Raw genomic sequence first — 24772 nt, 5'->3', positions numbered from 1 at the left:
TCCTAATGGAGGTTAAGAAATAGCAAACATCTCAACATACCATATCCTCTGCCCTTTATATAATTGCAGCCTCCATCTCCTGAGCAGCTCAGGGGTACAATCACTGCTATAGACAATTAAATGATTACCATTTTTCTTCTACATTATTATACTGTTTTGTTCTCATGCTATAGTACCTAATCTCCTGGTCCTATTGAGAAGATATTTGGGCCCAATTTTAAAAATTGTTTTCAGTGCAACTTTTTATTTTTAATTTTTAAAGAAGCTTTATATTGCATAAAATGTTATATTGAAAATATAGGGGACTCCCATATTCCTCAATCCCTCTCCCCTCCACATTTTTCTCCATTAGCAACATCTTTTTTTAAAAAAAAGATTTATTTATTTATTTCTCTCCCCTTCCCCTGCCCCCCGCCCCAGTAGTCTGCTCTGTGTCTATTCGCTGCATGTTCTTCTTTGTCCGCTTCCGTTGTTGTCAGCAGCACAGAAATCTGTGTTTCTTTTTGTTGCATCATCTTGTTGTGTCAGCTCTCCGTGTGTGCTGCGCCATTCTTGGGCAGGCTGCACTTTCTTTCACACTGGGCAGCTCTCCTTACTGGGCTCACTCCTTGCATGTGGGGCTCCCCTAGGCAGGGGACATCCCTGCATGGCACGGCACTTCTTGCGCCCATCAGCACTGAGTGTGGGCCAGTTCCACAGGGGTCAAGGAGGCCTGGGATTTGAACTGTGGACCTCTCATGTGGTAGACGGATGCCCTAACCACTGGGCCAAGTCCGCTTCCCCAACATCTTTTTTTATTGTGGTATATTTGTTACAATTTATGAATGCATATTGAAACATTGCTACTAACCATGCTCTATAGTTCACATTATGGTTTATACATTGTACCACAAAATTTTATAGCTGTTGGCAAAATTTATAATGCCTGATATCTGTCATTGCAATATCATGCAAAACAATTCCATGACAAGTGACAAGATGTGTGGGCTACTGGCCTAGAGTTATCCCTGGATTAAAAAAACAAAAAACCTTTAAATTTAGGTTCTTTTGTTGGTTTTTTGGAAAGTAAAAAAGAGCCTTCCAGACTAGACTAGATGGATGAATGATTTTTAGCAACATATACTCAAAAAGTATTTTAAGGAGAATAAAAACTTATGTGTTCAGCTCTATGGCAGTACTTGCAGCCCATGAGCTGCAACCACATGGTGAAAAAAATGATATATTATTTTCAAAGTGAAAAATAATCCATGCTATGGGATAAGCCACAATACAGGGTTTACATAATTTGCTGATTCATGTGAGATTTCTGATGGAGACAACCAAGAGAAATAAACTGGGGAAGTGGGGCTAGAGGCAGTCTTCCACAAGTTAGCAGAGAGTGACTAATTCCACAAGAGAGAAGAGCACCAGGTGGGTATGTGGAGTTAGGAGTGAGGTCCAGCACAAGGGAAGATGCAGCTTTTATCCATGTTAATGATACATGCAGACAGGACACTGTTAGACATGAAATAAGCTAGAAGTTTGCAAATACTTAGAGGCAGATATTTGAGGACAGAGTACATGCAATGCTCAATTTATTCTGAGCAGCTCATTCTGAGTGTTGAATGAATTAGTGTTCCTAAAAAGTGAGGTGTGACTATCAGGACACAACAGTATTGCAAGAATTTAGAAAACCTTAGCCCATGGGATGCTCCCTGTGGATTGGTTCTAGGAAAAGATCCAAAAAGTGTGCACCTTAGGAAATATTTTTTGTTGCCTCGTCCAAAAGTCTGTGTTATACCATGGTTTAGGGCCCATGCCCTAAATTGCCTGGGAGTCATGGAAAGGATAGCCGCACTGAAAGAAGAAAGAGAAATACATACCAGGCCTTTGGGAAGACCTGGGTGGGTAAGATATGTTGTCCCTTTGAAGCGGCTCCTTAACTATTATTGGTGGAAGAGGCAATTATTAACGTGATTCACTGGGTCTCAATTAGACAACCTAGTTCTTTCTAAGATACATTTTTATAATTAGGGAAATCAATCAATCTACAAAAACCTTCTAGGGTAATTTAAAGTTTTAATGATGATGTTTGGTACAGATATTTCACAGCATTTTACTAAAAATGAAAATTGATTACAATATAATGTTTTGATTTCTTGTCTTATGTGGTAATATCTTGGATTCTTTATTTTGTTGTGTATCTTTAATTCATGAATTTTTCATCATATTTGCAATTGTTTTTATTTTTAACTAAAATTAAAATTGATTTTTAATTATTTTGCTTCTCATAAGATTTATTTTGTAGTATTTTTGTAACTTCTTTAACTTATTTCCTTTATTTGTTTACTGAGAAGTTTAGAATATTCTTATATTTTGATATTCAAATTTCTTATGTATGATATATTCTAACACTTTCTAATTGAAATTTTGGCACCTAAACTTTTGTTACTGATTTCATTTTTACCAGTGATGAATTAGAAAATATAAAGATAAAAAATTCTACTCTATGTGTAATCAATGTTTTCAAAAAAACTTGGCTAATGACACAAACTTCATATCACCTGCATTCTTGCTTTATATCATTTGTTATATTTTATGCATGAAAACTTATCAGTGGTGTCTTTAGTGTGAATTGTGTAATATATGGTTATAAACTAACTGAAAAACTTCTGCTTTACCAGAAGATGCCACTATGTGCCTTGCCATGTGACAGAGGATTCCAAGATCACCCAGCAGCCATTTTTCAGGAAGAAAGCATCCCCTGATGATGACTTCATTTGGACATTTTTCTCAGTCTCACAACTGTAAGCATGTGAGTTAATAAATTCCCATCATGAAAGCCAAAAAAATAACTGCTTTAGCTTTGAAATTAGCTTTCATGGTATTACAAAGTGACCTTCTGATGTCAAGAACAATTACTAACTGAAATTTAGGATATTTGTAATTTTGCTGCTTGACTTTTTAATGTCATCTTCTTAATATATTTTTATTTTTTCTTTCTATTGCAGTCTCTGCAAGTTACTCACGCTCATCCTTATTTAATCTCTATTGTTGCCTTTCTAAAAATGTTTCCAGCTCCCTAACAATTTTTAGTTCCTTAATTTATTTAAATATCTCAGCCAATTTTGCCTTTTAAATCTGGTTTTGTTTCAAATCTCATTTCAATAAATCCAGGGTTTTTTTTGTATTTTTCAGAGTTTGTAGGAAAATTTCACCTTTTCAATATTTATACTGTTTCTTGGAGCAATTCTCCTTCAAATGCACATTCTTCATCCACCTTTTGTCTCTTATGAGCCTTCCTACCTTTTGTTATTTTTGTGTGTTTTACCTTGTTTTAATACAATAGATTTTATAGTGTATGAAACTGAGGTATTGTTTTTTTAAAAATATTTTTTATATATCCTTAATCTTTGGGAGAAGACAGCAATTCTGGATTACTCTTTCCCCAAATATATTGGGAGAGTGTGTTTTGCTTTTTTCTTCAAAGGTTTTCTGGGTGTGATTTTACCTGGATTTTTAAAACTTGAATTGGAGAATAAGTGTTGGTGATTTTTAGTTTATCTTATGTCTTGCAGTCACTTGGTGGGAAAGTATAGTGGATATCTGGAAGTTTCATTCTAACATAATTTTCCCAATAACTTTTCTCCAAAATAAATAACTTTTCTCTGGAACTATATCTAGCTCCCCCTAGCTCCTAGCCATGCCACTTATCAACAGAGCTAATTTTCCCAGCAAGGGAGAAATCTATATGGAAACACTCCTCTAATAGGATATTTGATGTTCCATGGCCTTCTACATTCTACAATTTATTTTTCCATGGTAAGTGATACATTGGATGGTGCTTAGCAAAGAGGGCTTTTCTCTCTGTATCCAAGTGTTTTTCATTAAATTTCAATGTATCAGGTACATGATGTATGGACCATGTGCATTAGACTTATGGGAGTTTCAGTTTTAGGACTGTTCCTATTTAGAGATATTTTTCATTTTATTTTCTTCTGTTATAGTTAATAGATTTAAATTAAGAAGTTATGGAAATATTGTTTTCACTCAGCCAATATCTATGACTCTTTAAAAACACAGTGTTTTTTAGAATTAATTTCAAACTTTTGTATGATCAGTCACATGATATTTGCAACGAGTAATGAGGATATATGATATATTAAGAAAAATCCTATAAGTAAGCAAGTTCAAGTTAAATAGTATGTATGTGCAGATTTAATTACTTTTTGTATTCTGCCATGGAAAAATGCCTGGATAATCCTATTGTTTACTTTGAAGACTTTAATGATTCATAATGAATGGGAATATGTTCATCATGGAAATATATGTGCTTGGAATATAAAGCCAGATACTTGGGTGGAAAATAAACAAGGTAATAAGATATTGTAGTATGTTTTTGTTTTTGGAATGAAAATATTGAGTTGAAGTTGATGGCAAGTTGCCACATTTGTAAGTGTCCCTTAACCATATTAATACTATTAATAAGGGTAGAACCACATGTGCTTATGGCAATTACAATTCATGAGGGATTATAAATTTGAGGTTTATAGCAGAATGAAGATGAGATCACAGGTAGATGGATAAGGATTATAGGATTCAGATTATAAATTCAGGACATTTAACTATGTCATGTCACTAAATATTTAACAGGGTTGAGCAAATCATTTTATGTCCCATGGATCTATCACAGGAATTTCTCTATCAGTGTTGCTAGTTCTACTTAAGTTCTACCTAAGACATCACAATGGACCCTTGAAGAGTATGTGGTGGTATGCCTTTTCCTGATGAATCTATGAATAACTATGAGGTGCTGGCAATTACTATCCTTGCATCATTTCAGATATTCATAAGAACATGCCCCCCCAGAAATAATAGGATAGATATAGTGAGAAGTTAGCAAAGTTAACTTTCATTTAATACTAGGAGATCTGATCATATCTCCTGGGGTTGAAAAGAACTGGCTCTCCTTTCTTCATTTTTATATTGCTTAAGTGAATTTAGTTAATAAAATGGAGATATTATGGGGATCTACAAAGGTCAGAGGGAAGAAAATAAGATTTATCAAGAAAATGTCATATCCAGAACTGAAGTTATCACAGAGGATCTATTTAAACAAAGAGGGTCTCTAATATTATAGATACTTTTTTCCATGTTATTCAAAATAATTAAAATATTATTTTCAAAATAATTTAATTGAAGATATACTCATGAAATTAAAAAATATATATATTTTGAAATTTCATTCCAACATGAAGTAATTGGAATTGCTTTGGGGAAATGTTAAATATTAATTATCATCACCAGAATTTATATTCAGGAGAATTAGAAAGGTTTCTTTTTGCACCATATTTTATGGCATCTCTTCATTCATTCACTTGATGATGATATCAACTATCTACTAGTTGACTTGAGCTGTTTCAGACTCTCCTGGGAAAATCAAAGGAGTATAAAATGATGGATATAACTTGTGCAGACTGCCAAATGGATTTTTGAGAGAGTACCGTGGACAAGGATGCTGTGAGATCACCAGCTATTGTGAAGAAACTGACATACACCTTACTCAAATCAAATACTTAAAAACAAAGGTATTGGAAGTGTGTAATATTAAAGGGCTATTTTATTTTTCTGCAGAATTGAGGGAAGTCTCCTTAGTAACACTGGATTGGAAGAAAGGCCTGGTCTTTCTGTAGTACCTCCATAATTAATAGCTTACTGAGTAGTGTCATTTCATAAATCAGATATGGTTTCTTCATTTGGAATTAAAGATCCTTTTACTTGCTTGCTTCCTTTTCAGGGAGCACATTTTGCATTCACACTTTGAATGATGGTTAGAAGGCAAATGATTCTAGGAAAAGAAATTTAAATACTTAAAAGATGTATAACTAACAGATACCATTTCATTTCCTAAAAATCAAAAGGATCCTTGGTCTCTAAAAACAGAAACAGGCAAAAACCAAGAAAAACAAATAAAAAGCAGCAGTGGAAGGAATAAGAAACATAGATAGTGAGTTGAATCAAAATCAATTTTACATGCATTCAGAAGAAATGCATCCAAACTTTACATTTCTTGGTAAACAGATGCATTTTTACAGGTCATGTAAGCTCTCAGGCATTGTTTTATAGTTAATGATAATCACATCCAATTTATTTCAGCAATGTAACCTTAGAAATTTCCACAATTCTTCATGATGAGAGATATTTTTCCATAATAGAAAATTTCTTAAAAATTCAGTTTTCTAATTTTAGTTGGAATCATCTGAATTTCCTCCTTCCTGTAACTAGAAAGATATGTTAAAATATGAAGGGTAAATTTGGTGGGATTGGAAAGAAACAATGGTCTAAAGTGTTTCCTATAGCAGATGATGTTGTTTATTAATATGCCCATTGTTCTCTATTTTGAAGAAAATTAGAAGGCCACAAAGAAGTCAAATGGGTAGATTGAACACACTGGGAAAAATGGATCGATGGAAGTTACTAGCTCTAAGGACACAAACTCATACCAATTTAACATAGGACACTTTTATGAGAGGTAACCTTGTCACTCACTTGACCTTGTATAATATGCCATCTTTTCAGCTATGCCTCAGCATTCTGGAAACTACCTCGCAAATAGGGATGGTGAGGAGTACCAATGAGAGCAGCCTGACAGGTTTCATCCTGTTGGGGTTTTCTGATTATCCTCAGTTACAGAAGACTCTCTTTATAATCATCTTGATCTTGTATTTACTAACAATTTTAGGTAATACAACCATCATACTGATATCTCATCTGGAATCCAAACTTCACATGCCAATGTATTATTTCCTTTCTCATCTTTCCTTCCTGTATCTATGCTTCACCAGCAGTGTGATTCGCCAGCTCTTGGTAAACCTGAGGGATTCCATGAAAATGATTACCTATGGTGGCTGCATTGTTCAACTCTATTTTTCCCTTGCACTGGGTTCCACAGAGTGTGTTTTGCTCATGGTGATGTCCTACAATCGCTATGTTGCTGTCTGCCATCCCCTTCGTTACACTGTCCTTATGCATCCCCATCTCTGTATGATCCTGGCCTCTATGGCATGGCTCAGTGGGGTGGCCACAAGCCTGGTACAGTCTAGTCTCACTCTTCAGCTGCCCTTCTGAGGTCATCATCAAGTGGACCATTTCATCTGTGAGGTCCCTGTGCTCATCAAGTTGGCTTGTGTGGACACCACTTTCAACAACATTGGGCTTTTTGTGGCTATTGTCCTCTTCCTTGTAGTGCCTGTCTCATTCATCCTGGTCTCTTATGGGTACATTGTCCAGGCTATTTTGATGATCAAGTCAGCCTGTGGGAGACAGAAAGCTTTTGGTACCTGCTCTTCCCACCTTTTGGTGGTTATCATCTTCTATGGAACCATCATCTTCATATATCTGCAGCCATCCAAGAGTAAATACAAAGATCAGGGAAAGTTTGTTTCCCTCTTCTACACTGTGGTGACCCCTATGCTGAACCCTCACATCTATACTCTAAGGAACAAAGAGTTTAAAAGGGCTCTTAAGAAAATTCTAGGGAATATTCTGTGTATAACATTTACATGAATCCCAAAGAATTCCTAAAAGTGATACTGTGATAAAAACCTTCCAGAAGGACCATACTTTGGTCATTTTATTCCATTTTCTTTTAATTAGTTGCTTATTCAATTTTTAACATACAAAAATACTATGAATATATGCACCTAATCCTGACTTTGCTATGACCCAACCCAGCATACAGTTTAGTATTTACTCAATCTATGCTTCAGTATCTTTTCTTCAAAATGTATTATTTAAGTAGCAAATGTGAGATTCCTTTTAAGTGCTAAACTCTTTACAAGATTAAAGTGAACAGGCAAACATTCAAGGCATTCATAAAGCCATTTGTTCTGTCCATTTGTAACAATACAGTTGTCAGTCTTGCAGACTCCCCATAACTATAGAAGTGCAAGTAGCTTAATTATTTCCAAAGTAACAGAGCTGGATGTCTGAATCTTAAGCAAACTGTCACGAAACAAAAGTCTTTTTATTTCACCTTATTGGAACCTGGAAGAGATGTGTAGAGGGGCAAAAACACCATAAGAACTAAAGCCATACATTAAAAATGGTGAACAAAGCCCCTGGAGGGAGCCCAGTTCTCTAATTTTATAATTGAATTCATAAACCATTTCTAACTGCCTAACCATAAATTCTATTTCCTGAGATGAATCACAGCTCTAGAATATTTTGTGTCTTGAAGACACAGGTAATTAATAGCAGTTATTAGTGTTATTTTAACCTATATTATATATATAAAACATTTTTTTCTTCATTTTGAATTTTATTTTCTGGACAAAATCTGAACCAAAGATCTTTCACTATTTACTATTAAACACTGATAGTCATTTCTCCAGATTTCACTCTAAGAATTCTTTTTATGTATGTTCCTTTTCTGAAAATGAAAATTGATTTTGGGAAATTTTGTGTGAATATATGAGTCTACATTCTGCTTTCTTGCATGATGGCAATAACTGAATTGTATAGACTATTGTAGGCAACAATGGTGGGTTCAAATGTACATCAAAATAAAGAAACATTTTAGTGAGGTGAAAAAGAATATTCTCATCTCACTAGAGTGGGAAGGTCTTGTAAGTCCAAGTGTGTTAATCATTTCATTGAAAGAGTAAGCAAGTCAAGGAATGACTGACCCATCACTTATGACTTCTAAGAAGCTGAGAAATGCATTGTCCCAGAGAGACCAGAAGGATGTGAAAGTTTAAGTCAACTAAAGAAGAGTTTTTAAGAATCATATATGTAGAGAGATAAGCATGTTTTTATAACTGAAGTAAACTTAAAATTATGAAAATATTAAAGGAACAAAATAAAATGTAAGATGGACCAAAGATTTATAGTTGAGATGAGATGATAGAAAAATGTCTGACTTGATCAAGGAATAAAGGGTCCTGTATGCCAGCTAAGGAATTGGAACAGTACAAAATAGGAAGCAAAAATCTTGTAGTTAAGTAGATTTGTATTGTATAAGTATGACCTAGGTTAGTGTTTTTATTTATCAAAACTTCCCTTCCTGTCACTGTCTGGGCAGGGGACAGCAGCTGAGTAACTTCCCTTCCCTGGGATCACCAGATGACCCTCATCTGGTGTCAGGCCAAAACTTTGAGGATTAATTTGCCATGAGAGTTGCTGATAACTGATTTCCCAACTTCTCTTGGATGCATGTTGTGAAGAAAGCAGAGGTAATAATTTAAGGATAGTCCATGAATTATAATAATACATGTTTATTAAAAATTTCAAATACCATATTCTTTGGAGGAATTAAAAAAAATGTTCTATGATTATTTTTATTCACAACCAATAGTACCACATGCCACTCTGTTGTATCTTGTATGAGGCAACATCAAAATAAAATCAGGCTATGTCTTTAGAGTTGAGAACGTTCAAGAAAGTCTTAACCAATATAGGGTCTTGTAAGGACCTGGATATTGAAAGAGGTATAGAATTTAGACTTTTAAAAAACTACATTATTTCTACATGTAATCAACTAATGTTGATGTAATGAAAGAACACCGGACAGAGAAGAGATGTTTTGGTTTTAGTCCTTATACTTCTTATAACAAACACAAATACCTACACTTATTTTTTTAACTCATTTTAACCCTTATTTAATGAGGCAACTGTATTAGAGCATAAGATATCTTCATTCAGCTTAAAATTTGCAACCAGCATTGGAGATTGAAGAGTTAATAAAGAGCATATTTGAGAAATATTTAGGTGTTATTTGTAATTTTGGGGACTTGATATGAAGGATAAAAAAGATAAACTTAATGATGGTCACATCAATGATGGGCCTAAGTTTCTACCTTGCATGAACTGGGCTGATGATGATGCCATTTACTTTTATTTTATTTTATTTTATTTTATTTTATTTTATTTTATTTTATTTTATTTTATTTTATTTTATTTTATTCCCCCCCCTCCCCTGGTTATCTGTTCTCTGTGTCTATTTGCTGTGTCCTGTTTCTTTGTCTGCTTCTGTTGTCATCAGTGGCATGGGAAGTGTGGGTGGTGCCATTCCTGGGCAGGCTGCATCTTCTTTCACACTGGGCGGCTCTCCTTATGGGTGCACTCCTTGTGCATGGGGCTCCCCTATGCAGGGGACACCCCTGCGTGGCATGGCACTCCATGCGCGCATCAGCACTGCACATGGGCCAGCTCCACATGGGTCAAGGAGGCCCGGGGTTTTAACCGCGGACCTCCCATGTGGTAGACGGATGCCCTAACCGCTGGGCCAAGTCCATTTCCCACCATTTACTTTTAGAAGAAACATAATATTGAAAGCAAGGGCTTAGATTTGAACAAATATCATTTGGGGTGCAAGGAGAGCTGTTCATTTGAAAGTTGAATATGAGGATCTGGTCCTCACTAGAGGAACGTACTCATAATAGGATTAGCAGATGGGTTCACTTAGGGAAGATTAAATCATGATTAGAGTTGAGGATGCTGGCTTGATGTTTGAGTAATCCAACATTTAAAGGTTTGGGGGAGGTTACAAAAGAGACAGTAAATCTAAACTTACCTCCAGATGATTTTACTATGAAATTTCTTCACACTAATAAATAAAGATGTTGCTAGTTATGGGGAGTTATATGATGCAGGTAATCCAAGTTACAGGTGGAAGGATTAACTTTAAAGTGGATGACAGAGATGTTCTTTCTTGTAACTGAAGAGAAGGAGCAAGGAAGCAACACAGACAAGTTTGTTTATTTTTTATGCTGGGAAGTCTGATGACTTCTTTACAAAGTAGGACTTTGAAGAATGATACTGTATTAAAAACAGAATACTCCATGTGAGGGAAATATGTATATCCATTCTCCTTGGTTGATCCCCTGGAGTTATTTCCTCTACTAATTGCTGGGCACAGGTTACCCCAGAGGGTTTTGTAGATGTGAATAAACATGAACTTGCCATAAAGGGATCCTGCCCATTTCAGATCCCCCTCTCTCTCAAATCTCATTGTGACTGAAACAGTTTCTTCAGGCTTTGTTCCTGTGAGAAATATCAGTCTTCAACAGACATTGTTCTGGAGCTAAGTTGCCTGGTGGGTCAGGACCAGGTTTGACACAGAAACACAAAGCTAAGGAAATGCTATATAATGTGCTTTCTGAAGATGTGGAAAACGCCAACACATTTAAAGAGTCTTGGTAGTAAGACTTAAGTTGAATTTAGCATTACTTGAGTGCACTTGTGTTTTGAATGGATTTATGAAAGTTATTCAGGTAGCAGCCTTATAGTTTTCTATCTCTGCTGGACATGGTTTGTCATTAATGTAACATGAAATGTTGAGAGAGAAAGTTAAACTCTTTGAATTTCAGGTTATTTTTTCTGCAGTTATGGAAATGTGGCAATTTTCTGTTGCTATCATAATTACAAGATAGTGCCTGGCAACTTAGTATAATTGATATTTTCAATTTAAGTCATCTCTTATGGAAAACACAGATGATAGATAGATAGATAGATAGATAGATAGATAGATAGATAGATAGATAGATATAGCTAAATAGATATAGAAACCTAGATACAGAGAGGATAGATGATAGATAAATAGATACTTAGATATGTAAATAGTTGCATAGATGTTTACATAAAGAGATACATAGGTAGATACAAACAACATCCTAGAGCACTCAATTCAATGTGGTATTAATCTTCTGTAAAAAAAAATTACTTAGGAGAATTACTATACAGTTATACAATTCAAGCTGTGTGTTATTGTAAGCCTTTGAGCTCTGGGCTTTCTTCACCCTCAAATGGAGGAATATTCTAAGTACAATGTCACTAAAATGAATTATTAGGTTTGGTTTTATTGAGCCAGAATAAATTTTTTTCCAGAGCATCATTCATTATTGACTTTATTAATATTGTGGTCTCATTTGTCAGTTCCTCAGAGAGATGTGATTGTGTTTATTGATGCTGACAGGGGTCAGCAAGTTGAGGGATGAAACAGCATAAATCAGAATGTGCACTGGAGAGGACAGTTGCTTACACATCAAATCAGGCCTTTGTCTGCTCAGGTGGGTAACTTTAAAACACATGAGTAGATACTGAGAACCCTAACACCATCAGTCTTGTACTTCCACCTAAAGGCAGGGCAGACACAGAGGAACAAAACATCTGTAAAATGGACTAGACCAGAAGGAACATTTGTCTTATATTGGATCTCTTCAAATTGGGATAAGACATGGCTATGGGTTTTCAGCCTGTTTCAAGGCTTTAAACAGGGAAGTGGCTTGAATGAGCAAGGTTCAGTGTCACAAAAGTAAAGGTAGACTATGTTCTATACAGAAAGACCCAAGAGAGGGTATGTCTTTGGGAAATAGGGCAACTAAAATGCATTAGTTTATGCAACAAATGTTTATCTTTTACTATGCTTCATACTCCATACAAATAATACATAATAAAATCAGTAAAACATGACCCTTCACTTTAAGAAGCTTGCAGTTTATTAGAAACATACAAATGTAAAGATTTATCTCAGTGGTATCTGATAGGTTCTATGATAGAAGTAGGTTCAGGGTGAAGGATGGTTTTATTAGATAAGAATTGGTAAATCTACCTGGATGGGGCATAGGGGCTGTCATCACTGATCAGAGTCAAGGAAGACTTTGTACATAAGTGACCAGCATGGAGCCTTGAAATGGGAGGAGATGCTTTTCCAGTGATGGGAGCTGTGGGAGAATATCCTTTCATAGGGAGAAGCCTAAGAAAACATATGACTGAGTGAAAGGAAAGTAGGGGAAGTGCAGACCACTCAAAATGGCAGCATGATAAGATAGATGTGTGGGGTATGGCAGTGGATGTAGGGAGGGCATAAACCAGCCCAAGGAGGGGTTGAATGCCTTGTGGATAGTACATGTTTTTCTTGTAAACACAGGGAACCATTCAAAGGGAAATGTCATATTTGAGAGACAAAGATAACTCTGGTTGCTATATGAGGCTTAATTAGAATGAGCTTTAGAGACAAAGAGCCTGGACTTCAAAACATCAAACCTTGATCCTTACTTTAGCCTTTTTTGCCCTTCCTCCCTACCTCTTTTCTCCCTCCCTCCCTTTCTTCCTTCCTGTCTTCTTTCGGTCTTTACCCAGATTGTTCTAGTCAGATAAGATATTGTGAAGCATGAGTTGCATATGTTCCATGTGTAATCAAAGATCATAACTATTTCTTTTCATATATATATATATATATATATCTTTTCTTTATTTTCCTTTAAACATTACATTCAAAAAATGTGAGGACCCCGTATACCCCCCACACCCTCACCCAGTTCCTCCCACATCAACAACCTCTTCCATCATCATGGCACATTCACTGGACCTGGTGAATACATTTTGGAGCATTGCTGCACCACATGGACAGTGGTCTACATTGTAGACTACACTCTCCCCCAGTCCACCCAGTGGGCCACGGCAGGACACACAATGTCCAGCATCTGTCCCTGCAGCACCACACAGGACAACTCCAAATTCTGAAAATGCCCCCACATTGTACCTCTTCTTCCCTCTCCCTACCATCAGCAGCTACTATGGCCACTTTCTCCACATCAATACTACAATTTCTTCCATTACTAATCACAATAGTTCCAGCAGAACACCAGTAAGTCCATTCTAATCCATATTCTATTCTTCCATCCTATGGACCCTGGGATAGTTATGTCCAGTACCCCTCTACATCAAGAGGGAACCTAGATTCCACATGGATGATGGGTGTAATTCTCCTGCTTGCAGTTGTAGGCACTCTTGGCTCCCTGGTGTGGTGGTTAACCTTCTTCACCTCCCTGTTAGCTGGCCAGGGTAAGTCCAATAAACCAGAAGGTAGGAGTTGCAGGTATGTTGAGGCTCAGGGCCTGGCTGTCACATGGACAGACCAGAAATTCAGGTCTCCTGAGTATACACCAACCCAAATGCCAACTACAGGTCTGGTAAAAGTAACAGAAGAGTCATGTGTAGAAAGGTCGTATCTGTGTCCAACTCCATCACACTCAGGAACATAAACTCCAAAGTAGGGCCAACTGACATGGCACAGAACTCCAGAGTCATCTGCCATGACCATAGAACCTGTGGGTCTCTGTAGCCATTAGGAGGCACAGTACCTGGGTTTCTATCTACTTTGCTCTCTCTGGTACCCTGCTGAGGCATACATAAGCATTACTCCTCATATGACCTCCCGACTCTTTTTTGGAGACTCATAGCCATATAAATTCATTTGTCCTTTCCATTTCCCCCTTTTATCCAAAGTCAAAAAGCAGTTTTAACACCTGATATTACATGTAGGCTGAGATACTCTGCTGGTCTGAGTTGATCCTTTTATTCAAGGTCTCTAGTTATATCATCAGCTGGTGCTTGGTCATAATCCCTCGACATCAGGGAGGCTCATCCCCAGGAGTCATATCCCATGCTGGGAGGAAGGTAATGCATTTACATGTTGAGTTTGGCTTAGAGAGTGGCCACATTTGAGCAACAGGGAGGTTTTCTGGAGGTAACTCCTAGGCACCTTGAAGCTCTAGGCCTAGTTCATATTTCAGGCACACAGGCTCATGATCACAACCATCAGTATCAAGGGCTCATTGTTGGACCTTCCATCTTTATTAGTCTTTGCCATTGCACTTGGATAATTGTTGCTGTTCCTTTGGGGAATGTGATAGAGCTCCCCCAGCTAGGAACTCAGTGCTCCCTCAGTTGTCGTTTTTAACTGAAACCACTATGAAAATATCCAAACATTTTTATGTACCCTGTATACATGCCCTGGAGAACTCCCTCCCAACCATGTGCCCCCCACCAATAATGTCTCACACCAGTGTTCCTCCCCTGCCATACTTGAACCTCTCTGTGGTCCAAAATAGGCCAGGTTCTATTAATAGTAAAATGGAATATAATGGTAGATTTGAAGGTTAGATATAGAATACATACTAATTTAGAAAAACTAAATAAAGGAAAAATAAATTTGGTATCGAAAAATGAAAAAATGAAGATTTATTTTTGACATTTTGCCTTTCATCACTGCTATAGGTGTTGCCCTGTATGTACAGTGGCAAGGCAATTTCTTCCATTTCTTCCTTAGTGTCTACATCCTTTCTTTTTTCCCCCTAATTTTTAAGCTTGTTTTCACATGAGTTTTAGATCATAGTAATTCACATAAACAGTATATAGTATTCCCACATATCCAACATCAAACCCTTCGTCCCTCTCCAAACAACAGTATTTTTATATGTTCATATTATATTTGCTGCAGCTGATGTACAGATATTGAAACAATAGCTTTCAAACATGGTTCCATTTAAGTTTACATTATGATTTATATTTTAGACTATACAATTTTCTAAATTTTTAGTTATCTTATGCTTTACATTATGGTTTACATTTTAGCCTATAGACTTTTATACATTTTTGGTGTAATTTAACATGTCCTATATCCATCATTGCATGATCTTGTGGAACACTTCCATTGCCCCACACTTACACTGATTCCATCTATTCAACACCTCTTTCCCCCTCCCCTCAGGGCCCACTATGACAATCAATCTTTATTACTTGAAGGTCCATATTCAGAGATACTTGCAACAATGTTGAGGGTTTGACCTATTTGACTGCCCTAACCCATTGGGAGCCACCAATTCTCTTGAGAGATAGAATTCCATCTGTTTGAGAATATCAGTCCCCCCAGGATGTGGGTATACCTTCACTGTCATTGTATGGGTCTCCACCCAATGATATAACCCACTATGACAAAATGAGCACTCACACACTCCCTAGAAGCCTGCCCTGTGTCACATGACCCCTTTAAGCATCTAAAACAGGTAACCTTCCTTATTGTACTTTCTAAAGTGTTTTCTCTACATTATAATTTCAACCACATACCTGACAATTTCCTATGTTCAAGTGTTCCCCCAACCCTCCCCCTAATTTCTTGGGTCATATGACCTATCTTCTCATCCCTAGCCCCCTTTAAGCCCACAAAGCCCCACCCAAAGGTATCCCTATGCCCCCATTTTATCCCTTCCGTGTACAAATACTTACCTCCAGCTTATCATAGATTTCACCCATTTTGGTGTCAGCTTGCAACTTTCCTTTACCCCCCCCAACTTCCTTTAAGCTTATCATCCAGTCTCTAGCTCTCTGAGATAGCTTGGTTTACTTATTTCATATCAGAGAGGTGATGTAGTATTTGTCCTTCAATGCCTGGGTTGCTTCATTAAATATAAGGTTCTCATGATTCATCCATGCTATCACACATGTTTCTACTGTATTCTTTCTTATAGCTGAGTAGTATTCCATTGTATGTATATACCACATTTTATTTATCCATTCATCTGTTGATGGGCATAACCATTTCTTGAATCTTAGGCTGATTTTCAAAATACTTCACTATCTAAATCATAGAATTCTTGACTTTTTAATCTTTACTACTTCTCCCTTCACAAACATACAAACTTATTAACAGCTATTCTAAGAAAACATAAAGAGAATCCCCATTTGTTAGTATTTCTCATGTAGTTTACCTCTGTTTAAAATTTCTCATCTGCTATTGATTTAGGTCTTTTTTGGAGAGCTGAGGTTGCTTGAGTTTGCTATATAAGTGTGGTTTTGATCATTCACTTTTATGAACTTACATCAATACCTAGAATTTTTGCATTTGTTATTCATGTTTAGTGCACATATTTTCAACAAACAGGCATTGCAAATGTGTGAAAGGTAGAGGAAAGCTTTTGAAGCCAGCATGATGAGAGCATAAACAATGCATGCAACCTCCATTGGAAGAATTACACCTCATCTGGCTCTGCAGGGAATATATATAAGCACAGTATACCATCCAGTCTAATGCCTCTTCTAAGAAAATCATGAATGATTTCAATTCCAGGGTTTTCTGGGAACTCATTATTAAAGCCTGTTAAAATGGATATTTGTTTGAATATCTAAAAATGCACCATCATTAGTGCTAAAAATAAGTGCCCTTTAAAATAAAAAAGAAAACACCATATTCATGGTTTTTACCGTGAACCAAAATCTGCATACAAAATCTAATATATTCAGGTTTCATCCTAGGCACAGATGAAGATAGGAAATCTTCCTCATTTTGCCACCACTGCACACATGCATTTATACTCTTTTTGTGCACTGCTTCAACAGGGATAAGATTGTCATTGATCTAATAATCCATCTGGAGATACAAAACAAAATTTAACAGGTACATAATGAATAATCTAAATTTTAAAAAAGAAAAATTAAAAATAATGTTCTAAGTCTGAACCAAATAAATAATTTTCAAATCAGTTTTGCAAACTTACAGATGAGAAAAAAATTGTTTTGAAATGTGGAAACTTGCATAAGGTTTTCTGGATGAAACTAATATAAAGCCTTTTAAAATGGATAATATTGGGATGCAATAGGATAGAAGAAGACTGTTTTTACCTGTGGGACATATTATAATGAAAAGAAAACATGTTTAAGGAAGGAACATATATAATATAACAACAGATAGCATACATGTTCACTCAATGATTGAATTGTCAAAAATGAAATTATTTTCAAAGTATATTTTGAATCATTACTTAAACCAACTGGCTTCAAGTCATTAATATTCATCATAAAACAAAAATACATTAAACAAGAATACACAACATAAAAAAGTTATAGATTTGTTAAATTCTCCTTAGAAATATATAATTAAAAAAAGATAATTGATAAAACTTTTTAAACTCCTTAAGGTTCAACATGACAAAAATTCTAAGCTACAATGACAAATGCTTTTTAGAAAGGTGAAGAACATTTGAAGTCATTTGGTCATTAGGAGAACTGACCATTGCATAGATTATGTGGATGACTTACTTGTCTTTATAAGAAGATCCAGAAAGGTCAGTGTAGAAGTTATGCATAAAAAATGGGATTTGGAGCAAAACTTTAGAGATAATTGAGTGAAATAAAGTATTTTTCTTTGAAGTGGAAGTATTGAAATGTAGCTACAGGCTTTTAAGCAGAAAAAAAAAGTGATATTTCCAAATTCTATTTTGGAAATATTGATCTGGCAGTGATGTACAGTGGGTTGGGGATGACCTTGATGTCAAGAGTTCAAATACTGGGTATTTGTAAAGTTCTTCTCAGAAATGAATGCATTATAAACTAGGGTTGTGTGGTGTGGATAGACTAATAATGACTAAAATAGCATAATAATTGAATAATGCCTTTTATATGGAAAAGGGAATATGATGAATATGATTCCATTCTTCTAGATGAGAATCTAGAAAAATGTAACATGACAGAATATATTTCTCATTCTGAAACATTTTTGTGTGACTTACCAATTCTTTCAATTCAAAATGTTTCACCCTCCCCTATATAAATGTTAGCCAAATGACATTCTTTTTTGTTGATTTTGAAATAATACCTTGGGCTTTAATAATGAGTTCCCAGAAAATCCTGAATTGAAATTATTCATGATTTTCTTATAAAAGGCATTAGACTGGATGGTATATGGACCACACATTAAGGGCAAAAATGAGTAGGGTGGACAAATAGGTCGCCATGATCTTACAGTTCTTACATTTTTTGATTCTCAGATAAACTGTTTTAAACTTCTCATTTTTCTCTTAGCAGGTGATGTTCCCCCTAGAGATATGGGAAGGGCCAATGACAGTACCCCGGTGGGTTTCATCGTTCTGGGTTTCTCAGACCACCCTCGCCTACAGGCTGTGCTCTTTGTATTTGTCCTTTTCTTCTATCTCCTGATGCTTGTGGGAAACTTCATCATCATCATTACCTGGTACATGTATCCTCCTCTCCACACGCCCATGTACTTTTTCCTAAGTAACCTCTCCTGGAGCTCTACTTCACCACTAGCCTTGCTCCTCAAACCCTAGTTAACCTGCAAGGACCAGAGAAGACCATCACTTATGGATGTTGTGTGGTCCAACTCTACACCTCTCTAGCCTTGGGCTCTACAGAATGCATCCTTTTGGTTGTGATGGCCTTCCATCTCTATGCTGCTGTCTGCAAACCTTACACTATGTAGTCATAATGAACATGTGGCTATGTCAACAGCTGAAATCCATCTACTGGATGAGTGGTTTGGCCAATTCTTTGATTCATGCTACCTTCACCTTGCAGTTACCTCTCTGTGGCAACACTGGTTGGATCATTTTATTTGTGAAGTACCAGCTCTACTCAAATTGGCTTGTGTGGACACCACCATTAATGAATTGGTGCTTATTGTCAATAGTGTCCTCTTCCTCCTAATCTCTCCAGCACTCGGCCTTATCTCCTATGGCTTCATAACCCAAGCCATTCTGAGGATCAAATCAGTGGAGGCAAGACATAAAGCCTGTAGCACCTGCTCCTCCCACCTCATTGTGGTGATCATTTTTTATGGCACATTATCTACATGTATCTCCAGCCAAATGACAGTTATACACAGGACTGAGGCAAATTTATCTCCCTTTTCTACACCATGCTGACTTCTACCTTAACTCCTATCATCTACAGTGTAAGGAACATGGATATGAAGGAGGCTCTGAAGAAACTTCTCTCAGGAAAACTGTGTTCCTCCAGATGTAATATGCAAGGAAGTGGTTACAATTCATGTACTTTTATCCAACTTTTATTTAGACAAACTCATAGTTCTTAATTTTACACCAGTTGAATTGGTGCTCTCTTATTTTATTACATAAGGGCTTTCCCCTTTCTTATGTGTAATTATGCAAATTGGGTACATGTTTACTTAAATCAGAACTTGAGACATAGAAAAGAAAGCTCCGAGTGGATATAAGCTAAGATACTTGGCAGCAGTCTTTTATTTCTGCCACTTACTTTCCAATGCTTTACAATATCGAATGTTGCCAATTGTTTGCTTAGGGATTTTTTTCTTTTCATTGAATTTTTCAAGCTTTTTTTTTCAGGTTTCTGATAAACAACCATCTTATATTTACTTACAAAATCTCCCATTAGTGTTTCATGCTGCAGAAAAAGAAAGTTCTATATTTTACCTTAACCATGGTGGAAAAATATCTGCTCATAGTTCAGATTTAGTGATCAGTTGAATATCATACTAACTACTATTTCCCTTAATCCATTTATCATTAAGAATTCCAAGAAGGAGTGTCCCGGCCCGCGGGACAGCAATGAGGGCTCGAAACCTGCTGAGAAAGAATGGTGGGACAAGAGACAAGAAGAATGACAGCAAGACAGTGTTCTGATCAAGCTGCGAATTTTATTGAGGGAACAAAGCATATATACTCTTGGGAAGGGGAAGGGCAGTGGGTGGAGGTGGAAGCTAGGGATTGGCTACTTCTGTTGCTGAGGTAGAAGGCAGACTTCAGTTTCACATCTTGCGCCTGCAGCACTATCTTATCAGTCTGGGCAGTGGCAGGAAAAGGAGAATAAAGGAGCAGGGAGGGAGAAGAACAAGGAAGTGACAGGGCAGATTTGAGTTCTGCCATGATGTGGGACCCGCCATGTTGTGGTGAACTAATTATAGTTTACTCAAATGAGAAAGTTGGCTCCTCTCTAGCAGCCGTGCTTCTGGCTCTGCTGAGTTCGGCGTGTACTTTATTTTGACTGCTCCCAACAAAGGAGTAAGAGAAATGAAATGTACTAAATACATTATTTTTACATAACTTAGTGAATGTATCTGATTGTTTGGTCTGTAAGTCACTGACAGCACATGGTAGATACAAGCATTTTGGGAGAGAAAATAATGAAACAATTTTATTCCAAGTCATTTAATATGTTAGGAGTATAAAAGTAATTGCAATTTAAAAAACACCAATATGTTCTTAATAGTGAATATTGTTTAAGGATAATGAGGAAATGTTTGTTTTAGTCAAGTATTATAAAATTATCTCAGCAAATCAAGAAAATACTACAGATGAGATAGCACTGGCTTCTGATTTTTTCTTTTTTCTTTTTGGTAAATAAACACAGACATCCCTTCAAAGATACAGTGCCAATCTGGTTTGTCTGAAACAGGAATTCTCTAAGTGAGTGTGTGTGTGTTATAGTAGATGAAAAAGAACATGGTGAACTCAGAAATATAAATAGCTAAAGACAAATCTTATTGGATTGAGAATTAATTCAGTCTTTGTTCCTAGTATGTGCTATCTTACAAAAGAGTGTGATGAGTTATTGAAAAACTTTTTTCTGTGTTTTTGTGTAATTTACAAGAAAGCAGTGACTTTTCTCATAAATTAAGGCTTTTCTTTTATCAAAATAGGCATGAACTAATGTGTATAATATGTTTTAGGTTGAAAGATATTGATTTTATTGTTAAATGAGTAGACTAAAGCATTGGTGTAGCAAAAATGAGTATATCACACAATTAATATAAAGCCCATAAAATCAGCTTTGAAAGAAATAAGTACAAGCAATATGTAACTTGCTTTTATCAAAAGACGGGGTTGAACCTTTCACATTATCAATAGCTTATAACATGAAAGAGCATTAATTACATAATTGGTTTATGTAAGACCAAGCAGTTGGGCACAATTATCTTGTCAAGTTGACACAATAGTCTAACCACCACAAAGTTCTAACCTATCAGTTATTGCATGCACATTTAGAGATGCATCAGAGTAAAATAGTGTCCCTGGCATGGAGATTTGGTTGCTCTTGTAACATATAGCATTTTCTAAAAATAACTAAAATTATGACTCATGACATTTATAATGTTGTTTAATAACATGCAGCTTATGATGAGGACTTAACATGGATATTGAGAACATTACCAAATCTCTATTAATTCCATACAATTTAAAAATATTTATATGAATAACATTTTATCCATATAGATTCAACCTACAGAAGGTTAGGAAATCCCTTCAGATTTGAAAACACTTCCCATCCAACTGGTAACATATTAATAAATTTAATTATTCCTCACATCTCTCTTTTACAAGGAGTGATAAAAAAATCCTCTGTGACTTTCCTGCGTCCCACTAGAAAATGCTGAATACAATTTGAATATATATTAAACCATTATTTAGGGTTTGCCTTGGACCAGACAAACTGCCAAGTCATCAGATTTGAATATTACATTTAATAGGAAACTGGGTCATAGTGAAACAACATTTGATTACTTATTATCCAAGGGTAGAGAAGAGATTTATTTTAAAAGTAAGCATTTTGTAAAATAATAAAGGATGATAAAGTCAATATAAACATCAAAAACTATATTCTGGTATGGTTTAGAAATTTGTCTTATTGTCAGAATTCCAAATGGGAAAAAAAGCTTCTATTTTCAAACCATGACCAGTATGGTAATCCAAGGCAACTTCATTATTTTAATAAAAAGAAAATCATACTCTAGTTTTTTGCATGAATTCACTGTTTGATATGAAAGCTCTTAAAAACTATACATAAGTCTATCAAATCTTAGCATTGACTGAAATAAATAAAATTCATTTCTACAATCTTTCTATAGCATTCTACGTTCATTTAACCTTTCTCCTACACATTCTCTTTCTCATTTAAAAAAAATCAGTCATTTTACTTCAGTACTACACAACACTCCTTTTCCTTAACAAAGTACATCCTACATACTTTAGATACCCACCTCATACCCGCATACTGTGAGTTATCAAAAACATTTGTGAATTTTCTTCAAACATCCTAAATAACACAATTATTCTTAAAATAAAGTTTGTCAAAGTAAGAAGTCAATTTTGCTAGGCATAAATTTACACTTTACATCATTTTAAATATCTAATGCTATCTTATTTTATTAGTAAACCTATATGAATTTAAGGAGAACATACCTGAATGGAATATAATTGTAGGTTTTTATTGTAGTTAACACTGATAGTTTAGGAGACATAGCTGTTATAGGGAATTAATTTCTGAAGCAGTTTTCTGGAGGCAAGTAGGAGAGGTCTGGTTTATTATTATGGCTAAGGTACAATTTAATAGCAGGTTTATAAAAGCACCCATCACTTTTCTATTTTTCCTCCATTGCAAATAAAAATCCTCTTTTTTTTCCATGACATTTCAAAATAAGGAACAATGTCAGGCTTTTAGTCAGTTTGCATTTGAAGTTGGTGGTTCATAATTTTAGACAATTACTACAATTGTTTAATTTGTCTAAAGCATTATCCTGGAAATTGGACAATGGTGCTAATGGATATTTTTCTTTACTTACTGGACCTTCTGAAATTCAGCAATTTTATTCAATCCTCCATCCTAAGGATATAAATATGTTTTAATCATGATTTGTCTACTGTTTACTGTTGCAATAGTATTATTAGAGGAAAAATAATTCCAAATTGGGGAATTCCCTTGGAATTTCAGAAAAAGAGAGGAACCTATTTTACAGGACAAATTATGCAAAATATGGCTTATTTTGCAACTTTATCATTGTTCTTACCAACTGCATTCCTCAGAATTAGTAGAAAGAGCTCTAGACTTAACCCATACCTCCCCCATAGCTGCCCCAACCGGTATTGTTTGGGCAATGCCCCACCATTTGAATTGTATTCCAGGAAGAGTGTTAAGGAGGTCAAGGGGATTTTACATAAATAAGGCGGCCCTGGTATCTGTTAGGGCTCATGTGCCCCATTTCTAATTGTCTGCAACTATATTACCAGATCTATTTTGCCCAAAGATGTGACATGGGCAATTGGAAAAGCCTCTGCCATTTCCTGGGGCAGCCTTAACAGTCACCTTGAAAGGCACTTTGCTTTCTTAGAGGGCAAAGAGGCTTAGGGGGATGTTGCTGATCTTCCAGGAAGCTCTGGACTGTGTCCTTTCCACTGTGCAGGCTGTCCCCAGCAACTGCAGCACACGGGCCCAGACCCCAGCACCCAGGAGGCCAGAAGAGTCAGGGCCAGGAGCTCCAGGTATGCACTCAAGCTTGATAATTCATCTAAATTTTAAAACATTTGCATTTAAATCTAGAAATACTCTTGACATTGGAAGTGTTAAAAGTTCAGTTTCTTTAATTTCAGGTACCTCAAGAGTATGATTATGCATATAATTGTGTAATATGCTTATTTAACTTTAAGCAATTTCAATGAAGTTCTTTAAGAATTTTCAGATTAATTTGGTATTATGATCTGGAGGTAGGAATATATGTAGTAAACAAATAGACAAAAATAGAAAGCTTTTAGCTTCAATTAAAATCTTTAGCTGAGTCAGACACAAAACCACAGTAACACAGAAATACAAAAACTCACTAATTTGAATCATAATTTTGAACATTTTTTAAAAATTTGTGTTCTAACACAAAGACATAGAGATTGAATACACGGAATTCTGGGCCATTTTTTCTTCTCTTTTACAATGTAAGTCCAATTGCAATATTTAAGAGATCCATTCTCTGGCCATTGTTACCAAGATTCTAATTTATACCAGGGCTTGGCTGTGTTACAAAAGAATAGTATATTTTTCTTTTCATTTATTCACCTCTAAATGTATAAAATTATCTAAAACACATTTTACAAGGCTGCAGCAACTTTTGCTGTTAACATTTCCCATATTTGTAACTTTCAGCATGCCAAGACAAAGTGTACACAGAAGTAAACACAATCAGACTCAACTTGGTAAACAATGATTCCACTAACCAGTAAAATAAAATAAATCCAAAGAAACCAAAACCAATGTGAGACTCAAACCCATGACCAGCAACTGGAACCAAAGTGGGCTTCAACTCATGAGCAGAACCAAAATGAGACTCAAACCCACAGCTGGAATGTACTTCCATGACTGATACTCAAGTACCTGGGGCCAGCATCCAGTGGAATTAAGTTGGGGCTCAAACCCA

At 35.9% G+C, this 24772-nt stretch overlaps 1 long non-coding RNA gene and 2 pseudogenes across 5 annotated transcripts in view; all 3 read left to right on the top strand.

Moving 5' to 3' along the window:
* Nucleotides 1-24772, top strand: part of LOC139438407 (uncharacterized) — a 214563-nt gene that overhangs the window by 125856 nt on the left and 63935 nt on the right. For 4 of the 5 annotated variants that reach the window (XR_011648074.1, XR_011648071.1, XR_011648072.1 and 1 more), the window contains exon 4: nt 2664-2794. This is a non-coding gene — a long non-coding RNA (uncharacterized lncRNA). Of the gene's footprint in view, nt 1-2663; nt 2795-2990; nt 4364-24772 lie in introns of those variants that run through there. The other variant, XR_011648073.1, reaches the window with a different exon arrangement.
* Nucleotides 6544-7545, top strand: LOC139438233 (olfactory receptor 2G2-like; annotated as a pseudogene).
* LOC139438406 (olfactory receptor 2G3-like) lies at nt 18505-19683 on the top strand (annotated as a pseudogene).

The sequence above is a fragment of the Dasypus novemcinctus genome, chromosome Y (genome assembly GCF_030445035.2).
Source record: "Dasypus novemcinctus isolate mDasNov1 chromosome Y, mDasNov1.1.hap2, whole genome shotgun sequence".
Taxonomy (NCBI): domain Eukaryota; kingdom Metazoa; phylum Chordata; class Mammalia; order Cingulata; family Dasypodidae; genus Dasypus; species Dasypus novemcinctus.
The sequence above is the reverse complement of the archived record's forward strand: the minus strand, read 5'-3'. Positions and strand labels throughout refer to the sequence as shown.